Source organism: Octopus bimaculoides, chromosome 30 (genome assembly GCF_046866305.1).
Source record: "Octopus bimaculoides isolate indiv1 chromosome 30, ASM4686630v1, whole genome shotgun sequence".
Lineage (NCBI taxonomy): Eukaryota > Metazoa > Mollusca > Cephalopoda > Octopoda > Octopodidae > Octopus > Octopus bimaculoides.
Window position 1 is genome coordinate 16130579 of NC_142957.1, and position 10000 is coordinate 16140578.

At 34.8% G+C, this 10000-nt stretch overlaps 1 long non-coding RNA gene across 3 annotated transcripts in view; it reads right to left on the reverse strand.

Annotated features, from left to right (window-relative positions):
- The window catches only part of LOC149130235 (uncharacterized), a 140810-nt gene that overhangs the window by 83085 nt on the left and 47725 nt on the right, over positions 1-10000 (reverse strand). For all 3 annotated transcript variants that reach the window (XR_016239139.1, XR_016239138.1, XR_016239137.1), the window contains exon 4: positions 2-65. This is a non-coding gene — a long non-coding RNA (uncharacterized LOC149130235). The remainder of the gene's footprint in view (position 1; positions 66-10000) is intronic.

Below are 10000 nucleotides of genomic sequence, written 5' to 3' on the forward strand. Positions count from 1 at the left end.
CCTGTAACTTTAATCTTTAATCTTCCCCAATGCCATTGACTGTTGACCAATGCATCAAGCTGTTCCTGAAAAAAAAAAAAAAACGAAACATAAAAAAAAAAAATCATTAAATTCAACCCCAAACATTTTGTATATAGTTTACAATTCCACCAATCTTAAATCCAGCACCATAGAATATTCCCATGTCTGATCCCTCAACACAATATTGCAAAATTCTCCCTCCATTTCCTCTGACAAGCCTTCAATCAAAACAACCACATTCTCAAATCTATGCGACATATCAATTTCTTAAAATTTCCAACAAAGCTAGAATTATTTGCTATTTTATATCAAGAAGCATGAAATGTATTTCATTCATTTATATATTTTATTTTTGGGGGGACATTCTCATATCAGCTTTCTTTCAGTAATCAGCAATTTATGTCTCTTGCTTTTTTGTGTATTAATTTATTACTAGGCAGTCATTATCTCAAGCAGTATAAATTTTCTTTAATATCATTGTTTATTCATTGATGTAATGGGACTTAATTATCATTTCAGTATCGTGTTCTTTCATTGTTTTGATTCCCGCATTGGACTTTAGCTACACAGCAGCACTACTTGAAACTCAACCATTCATAAGAACTCCAGTCCTTAGTTTCCAATCTAAGACTTTCCATGACAGAATAGAAACATTATAATGATCTAATTAAATACAGAACTAATTAAACCTTTAAGTACGATTTGTTCACATTGCTTTGAATTAATGATGCTTTATATTGTAGCTTCAAGACGATTTTGATGATGAGGCTGCTTACTTTAAAAATGACATTGTAGGGTAGGTGTGAAAGGATAGATCTGGCCAGTTTGAATATAAAATAGGTAGAACATTTGGGTTGGTCGTGCTTCCCTCACATCATCGCTCCCTCTTCATTTTCTGGCGGGGCCCCTCCAACAGTTCTTGATGTCACTGCCCCTTTCTTTCCAGTTCACCATGTCCCCATAAATTTCATTAGGGAAATTTTTATATTTTCTGAGCTCTCTTGACTCTTTTACTCTGATTCTTGTTTCAGTCATTTTGACTGTGGCCATGCTGGAGCACCACCTTTAGTCGAGCAAATCGACCCTAGGACTTATTCTTTAGAAGCCTAGTACTTATTCTATTGGTCTCTTTTTACCGAACCGCTAAGTGATGGGGACATAAACACACCAGCATCGGTTGTCAAGTGATGTTGGGGGGACAAACACAGACACACAAACACATACATGCATATATATATATATGTGTGTGTGTATATATATATATATATATATATATATATATACATATATACGACAGGCTTCTTTCAGTTTCTGTCTACCAAATCCACTCACAAGGCTTTGGTCAGCCCGAGGCTGTAGTAGAAGACACTTGCCCAAGGTGCCACGCAGTGGGACTGAACCAGGAATCATGTGGTTGGTAAGCAAGCTACTTACCACACAGCTGCTCCTTTGTCAAATTCTTTTGCAGAGATGTTCTGATCACAATTATTATTATTATTACTCTTGTTTAACACAGTACATTTGGTGGGGGCGGGGGGAGGGGCGATGGAACAAAGTGCAAGATGTCCACCACCAGCGAACTTTCTTGCCATCATAATTATTGTCTCTATTAATATTATTATTATTATCATTATTCTTCCTTAATTATCTTTCCTTGGTTTTTCTCTGATGTTATTGACCTCAATGCCAATGTTATTGCTGTCATATGAAGCTGTGTGCCATAGCAGTTCATAGCAAACCACATTACAATGCAAGACAAATATCAATACCTTCAAAAAAAAAAAAAAGCTGAGTTTCTCAACAACTGTAGGCAGAAGAATAAGTGAATACTCAATTACAGCATTCATTTTAAATGAATGGGTTTTATGCCAAATTATGCATGCATGGTTTCACGTACATGTACATAAGAGTGCTGGGGGGGGGGGGTTCTGTTGCATGGATGTATCATACTTTTGGTATTAATATTGATGGCAGTAGACATTTTAAATACAATAAATTGCCCTAGTCCAAGCACGCATCACCTTACACCAAATTATGATATAGGGGCTTACGAGTGTGGGGGTGGTGTGTATGGGTATGTGTGCAGGAAGGGGCAGCATATAAGTATATGTTCATGAATATATTGGTATTGTATCTATATATGCATGTGGGTAGTGGAGTTACGTATGAATGAGCATGTGCATGATGTATGTATATCATGTACATGTACATGAGCATGTGTGTATGTGTATCTATGCCTGTGTGTGCATTTGCAAGTTTGTGTGTGTATGTATAATTTGGATATATATATATATATATATATATATATAATTTATCAAAAAGCACCAATAATATCACAAAAACTGTAACTCAGAGTTTCACGTTTCCATTCGTTGGACAATTTTGTTTAGAATTGTAAACAAAATTCTATATATAATTATATATATATATATATATATATATATATATATATATATATATATATATATTTATAATTTATCAAAAAGCAGCAATAATATCACAAAAACTGTAACTCAGAGTTTCACGTTTCCATTCGTTGGACAATTTTGTTTAGAATTGTAAACAAAATTCTATATATATACATATCGAAACATTAAAGACTTTTCCATTTTTCCCAAGCATTAAACTAAACACTTATTTGTTGTTCCAACACCTGTCTTAGTCTTTGTTTTTCTATAAATTTGAACGATACATATATATCTATTTGTATATATATGTATACATATATGTGTGTGTATATATATACATATATATATGTGTGTGTGTATATGTATATATATATATATATATATATATATATATATATATATACATATACACGTGCTTGTTTTCAAAACATTTCTTCCCCACTAAATTTTTTTGGAGTGGGGTTATGTTATCCGAGCAGGCACCAGTTTTGCACTATTAATGATTGATGATTCTGTTAATCATTCATGTGCTTATATACTAATAATGTTTGCGGTTGGTTAGTCTGACAATTCTTACTATTACTACTTTTCACTTCTGAAAACCCAGTCGAGACCATACAAATTTCATTCTTTCCGTTATTGGAGAAATAATCAATAGTTCAAAGAAAGCAGTGAATACACATAGATATTCAATTTGTAATCATTATCTGATGATGTTGACTTCTGTCTTGCCCACATAAGATTTCAGCCATTCATTATTGTCCATTATTCAGTTGCAATAACTCACCATTTGACAGAAGTGAAAAATAGCAGTTAAAAATATGACCATAGTTTATTTATCACATCATAATGCACTTTTAAACGAGTGACTGAAAGGTCATGTAGACAAGAAAGAAGACCTCAATGTGACTACAAAAATGATTAAAAAGTGAACGTCTTTGCGTATTCTGTTTTGTTTAAACCATTAATTGTGTGTGTTTGTGTATCTGTGTCTGTGTGTCTGTGTGTGTGTGTATAAATATATGATGTAAGCATAAGTACATGTGAATAGTTACATAGTTATACACACACACATGTATAGATATAGATTTGTGCACATGCATGTACATGCAGTTTAAAAATTGCCTATATATATATATATATATGTCTTTCTGTATGTATAAATGATTTACTATACATACATACATACATACATACATACATATATATGTATGTATGATTTACAAAGAATAAGTCCTGTGGTGGTGGTGGTGGGGGGCAATTTGTTCGACTAAAGGCGGTGCTCCAGCATGGCCACAGTCAAATGACTGAAACAAATAAAATATATATATATATATATATATATATATATTATTATATGTATTTATTTTCTCCAAGTAAATGTATATATATATATATATATATATATATATATATATATTTAGTTGAACAAATCGACTCCCTCCCTCCACATAAATATATATTTACATATGTGTTATCATATAGATATATTTTATTATATATACATGTTATATATACAAATATATATAGGCGCAGGAGTGGCTGTGTGGTAAGTAGCTTGCTTCCCAATCACATGGTTCTGAGATCAGTCCCACAGCGTGGCACCTTGTGCAAGTATCTTCTACTATAGCCTCTGGCCGACCAAAGCCTTGTGAGTGGATTTGGTAGACGGAAACTGAAAGAAGCCCGTCGTATATATGTATATGTATATATGTATATATATGTATATATATGTATATATATATATATATATGTATATATATGTAATGTGAAGAAACAGAAGACCTGGTAATTCAATCCGCAAACATGACTCTGATAAGAGATGGATTTAAATGTTAAATGTCTTTTTTTATTCTATCCTAAACATTTGTCCTTTAAATCCATCTCTAATTGAAGTCATGTCTGCGGATTGAACTGCGAGGCCTTTTGTTTCTTCACATTACATATTTATATTGTTCGTCTCAAGTTACACTCGACCACTTCTGAGTTCAAACTTCTACATTATGAGAGAATTTCTAATCAACATTCTTTCTCACAACAATTACACACACACACACACACACACACACAGAGTAACATAACAGTGTGTTAATTACAAGATACAAAGGAGTCATCAAATGAAAATACACTAACACACACACATTTATATTTGCATATATGTATGTGTATATACATAGAGAGAGAGAGAGAAGGTGAGAGAGAGAGAGAGAAGGTGAGAGAGAGAGAGAAGGTGAGAGAGAGAGAGAGAAGGTGAGAGAGAGAGAGAGAAGGTGAGAGAGAGAGAGAGAAGGTGAGAGAGAGAGAGAGAAGGTGAGAGAGAGACAAATTTTTCAAATACAAAATATATATATAGGGGTGGGATAAAATAATGGAGCATCATAATTTTGAAATATGTATAAAACCATCAAAAGCTTGTTTATATATATATATATATATATATATCTGTAAAGGTATGTGACACTTATTCAGTAGCCATGATAGGGTATATATATATACACAGCGTGTCCATAAATTATCTTTGCAACTTCCATACTTTTAAAACTTATATTGTAAAAGGACTTTATGGACACTCTGTATATTCACACACACAGACACACGTGTGACCCACATACATGCGCATATACACATACACCTGCACATACCTACCCACCCACGTATCGGTGATTCAACGCCTTTCAAAATCGATTTCCACAGAAACCGTTTCCCTTTTCGAAAGAGCAACAAACAGAAGACCGAGTGTCCTTTCACTGCCAAAGGCAAGACAAAAAAGAAAAAAAAGCCATCATTGCAAGATAACCAATCTCCTTAAGGAAGACACCGGAATGTGTTTCAAAGGAATTAAAGAAGGTCGTTAAGACGTGCCTGCTTCCATCACATTATGATGCGCAGTGTCAAAAGGTCAGAGTATTTTGGGAGTTGGTGTTACAATTGTTTAGCCTCCAGTTACATCTGGTTCTGATGAACTTTGACACAAGTCTCTTCCAGCTGCCATTGTTTCGAATCCTACTGTGCTTCTCATATTTGTCATGTTCTTTCCTTTTCTTCTTCCCTTCCCCCCACCACTTCTTTCTCGGATCATAAAATGCGATAGCAATTTAGAAATCATTTCAGAACCGTTCCTCTTTAAAAGAATTTTGTGGACCTACTTCAAAATATGCAGATAAAGTTTATATAAACATAGAGCTGTTTGTGTGTGTGTGTGTCTGTGTGTGCGTGTATATTTATATACATTTTTGTACAGATACATATATATATATATATATATATATATATATATACATAAATATGCATATATGTGTGTGTATGTGTGTCTATATATATATATATATATATATATATAGATATGCAGGGCAGGGAATCATCAATTAGTAATAAAATTAATAATTAACAATTCTGCCGGGTAGCTCAGTATGAAAAAAACCTTCTTCGGTAAAATTTATAATCATAAATATATAGGGATTGACAGTAACCTGCTTCTCCAACATACTGAGAATTCAGAAATAGCAGTCAAAGAACTACTGATTTCAAAACTACAAATTATTACTCCAGATTGATAGCGATATGTGTGTATCAAAAATATCGCTATCAATCTGGAGTAATAATTTGTAGTTTTGAAATCAGTAGTTCTTTGACTACTATTTCTGAATTCTCAGTATGTTGGAGAAGCAGGTTACTGTCAATCCCTATATATTTATGATTATATATATATATATATATATATATATACATACATATATATACATACATGCATACATATATATGTATACACACACACACACACACATATATATATATCTTTTAGTCTCTTTTACTTGTTTCAGTCATTTGACTGCGGCCATGCTGGAGCACCACCTTTAGTCGAGCAAATCGACCCCAGGACTTATTCTTTGGAAGCCTAGTACTTATTTTATCAGTCTCTTTTGCCAAACCGCTAGGTTACAGGGACGTAAACACACCACCATCGGTTGTCAAGCGATGTTGGGGGGGGGGGGGGACAAACACAGACACACAAACATATACACACACATATATATATATATATATATATATATACATATATACGACGGGCTTCTTTCAGTTTCCGTCTACCAAATCCACTCACAAGGCTTTTATCAGGTTAGGGCTGAGAAAAGTAGAAGACACTTAACCCAAGGTGCCACGAAGTGGAACTGACCCCCCCCCCCCCCCCCCCCAAGCCATGTGGTTAGGAAGCAGGCTTCTCACCATACCACCAGACGAAAGGGTGTTGAATTGAGAAGATCTCACAATAATTTCATAACAAGTTGAATGTTGAATGAACAGCTACGGATGTCATTATTGGATCGAGGGGATAAAATAAAAACCCTGCCTAAAACAAAAAAAAAAGAAGCAAGAAGAGGATTAACATCAAGAATTAAAGATTTTTGCAACGCAATTCTAGAAAATCATAACGAGACATTTCCTGGATGGAAAAGCTGCACAAATTATCAGCAAAATATGCAGGATATTGGTGATGCGAGTCATTATGTTAGAAAATTGTGAAAGAGGAATGGACTTTTTTCTGTTTTTTTATTCAAATAATAAAGAGTTTATAAGAGTTAAGATGGAGAGACAAACTGGAGGAAAAGTGAAGCAATACAAATGATGGTGTTATGTGGCTGAAAGAGAAGGTTTCATACGGCCATGATGGGTCGGTTTTCATTGACTGGTGCACGTCAATTTAGACATACACACACAACAGCATATGTTCATATGTCTATATGTTTGCCGTTACATTCTGAGTTCAAATTCCGCCGAGGTCGACTTTGCCTTTCATCTTTTCGGGGTCGATAAATTACGTACCAGTTATGCACTGGGGAGTTGATGTAATCAACTAAATCCCTTTGTCTGTCCTTGTTTGTCTCCTCTATGTTTAACCCCTTGTGGGCAATAAAGAAATAAGAAACGTTAGCACGCCGGACGAAATGTTTAGCGGTATTTCGTCTGCCGTAATGTTCTGAGTTCAAATTCCTCCAAGGTAGACTTTGCCTTTCATCCTTTCGGGGTCGATTAAATAAACTGCCTTGTGTATATATATATATATATAAATATATATATATATATATATATATATATATATATATATATATATATATATATATATACTCTTTACTCTTTTACTTGTTTCAGTCATTTGACTGCGGCCATGCTGGGGCACCGCCTTTTAGTCGAGCAAATCGACCCCAGGACTTATTCTTTAGAAGCCTAGTACTTATTCTAATGGTCTCTTTTTGCTGAACCGCTAAGTTAGGGGGGACGTAAACACACCAGCATCAGTTGTCAAGCGATGGTGGGGGGGGGAAAACACAGACACACAAACACAGGCACACAAACACAGACACACAAACACACATACATATATACATATATATATATATATATTATAAGGTTTTTAACTTTTAAATTTAAAAGTTAAAAACCTTATAATATAAATATAAACTGTGAGAACGACCCTTAAGGAATCTAGTTAATGATCCCCTAAGGTAAGTTCTTCTGCTATATTGGTAACGGTTGCTACATCCTCTGGAAAATTATTATATATATATACATATATATATATATATATATATATATATATATATATATATATATATATATACGACGGGCTTCTTTCAGTTTCCGTCTACCAAATCCACTCACAAGGCTTTGGTCGGCCCGGGGCTATAGTAGAAGACACTTACCCAGGTGCCACGCAGTGGGACTGAACCCAGAACCATGTGGTTGGTAAGCAAGCTACTTACCACACAGCCACTCCTGTGCCTATACTATCAAATATTCCACTAATTTCAAAGCACACAAAGAAACTGGAAATTGCATGCCATGGAATCATTACAGTTGCAAATATTCCTGTTCAACTAAAACCATTTCCTGCAGTCATTCAACACTTAACTGAAAGAATATTGGTTTACAATCAAAACCGTTTGAATTAATGAAACCCTCCTAATGAGTCTCCAAGTGCAGTCACAAATTATTCAAAGAAAACCCTGGAGAAAAATGGTCTCTTTTAATTAATGTGTTGTATTTACAGTTGACAAATGCCTTATAGTGTTTGGAGGTCTCTGCAAATTAATGACATGGTTGCAGATTTAAAGAGAATGCTTTTCAAGACAAAGCGATTCCTTAAGCGGTTTTGCCCAGTACATTCTTTAAGCAACAGACACAGCTGTGTGGTAAAACGTTTGCTTCCGAGCCGCACAGTTCTGGGTTCAGTTCCACTGTGTGGCACGTTCAATAAGTGTCTTCTCTTATCTGGACACGGGCTAACCAGAGCCTCATGAGTCGATTTCCAAGGCAGAAAGACAGAAACTAAAAGAAGCCTGACATGCATGTATGTGTAAATATGTTTCATCATCATCATCGTCATTGTCATTGCTTAACATAGTTTGTTTGATGTTTATTATGATGATAATCCACCTTAAAGTCTTAAAAGCTATGATTCTGTACCATATCTACAGTATAATGCTTATAAGATGAAACTTCAATTATAAAAAGTAAATACCATGATTTTATTTAACAGATTCAATTACAAACTAATACAAATCTAAAGCAGTTTGTTGATATATATTAATCCCTCTTAAATGGAGAAAGTAAATAACGATATTTTATTTAACAGATATAGAGAAAAATTAATACGATTCTAATTGCTATAAATTTATTTAAGAAATTAAGGAGTAAAAATAGTTTTGATACACTCTGTACGAGGTCTGATCAATAAGTATTTGGACTGGTGCTATAAGAACAAAACTGCAGCACGTACCAATTTGGCATTTAATCTCCTTCACAGTAATCCCCTTTGGAAGCCACACACTTAATCCAGTGCTGTTTCCATTGTTGGAAGCATTCCTGGAACTCATTTTCTTGGATAATCAGTGACTGCCTTTGTCAACATCCGTGAAATCTTCTTATTGTTAAACAGGATTTGATTTTTGGAAAGAGTAAAAATCTGCAAGGGATGAGATCTGGGGAATGCGGTGGCTGCCAGACCTGGGGAATGCTGTGCCTGGCCAAAAAACTGCTGCACAAGCTGCGCTGAATGGGCAGGTGCATTTTCAGCTGAAAGCAATTTTGGCACAAACTTGGCAGACACGCATCTCATACCCAAATCTTCTGTGATGATGATGGACTGAACTGAACTGCAACTAATCTGCACATCTTTAATAATTCATGGATAGTGATTCAATGATTTCCACTCTGTGATATCTTTCTCAGTTCTGTGGGTCGCAAGTCTCCCAGAACGTTTGTCACTATTGACATTTTTTTCAGCTCATACACTCCTCTCCATACACTTTTTGCAACTTTGTGTAGGCCTCAGAGCAGGTGTCGCCAAACTTTTGGCAAAAATCGATGCAGATTCACGGTCGACATGATGATCACACACTACACACGTTCCTTCCAAGCATTGCTGTAAACAGATTTTTGCTTTCACACCAAATAAAATATAACAAAACATGAAAGATTTATGATCTTTTCATAACAATAAACTATTCTTTTCTACTCTAAGCACAAGGCCCGAAACTTTTGGGGAGGAGCGGGGGGGGGGGGGGGTGCTATTC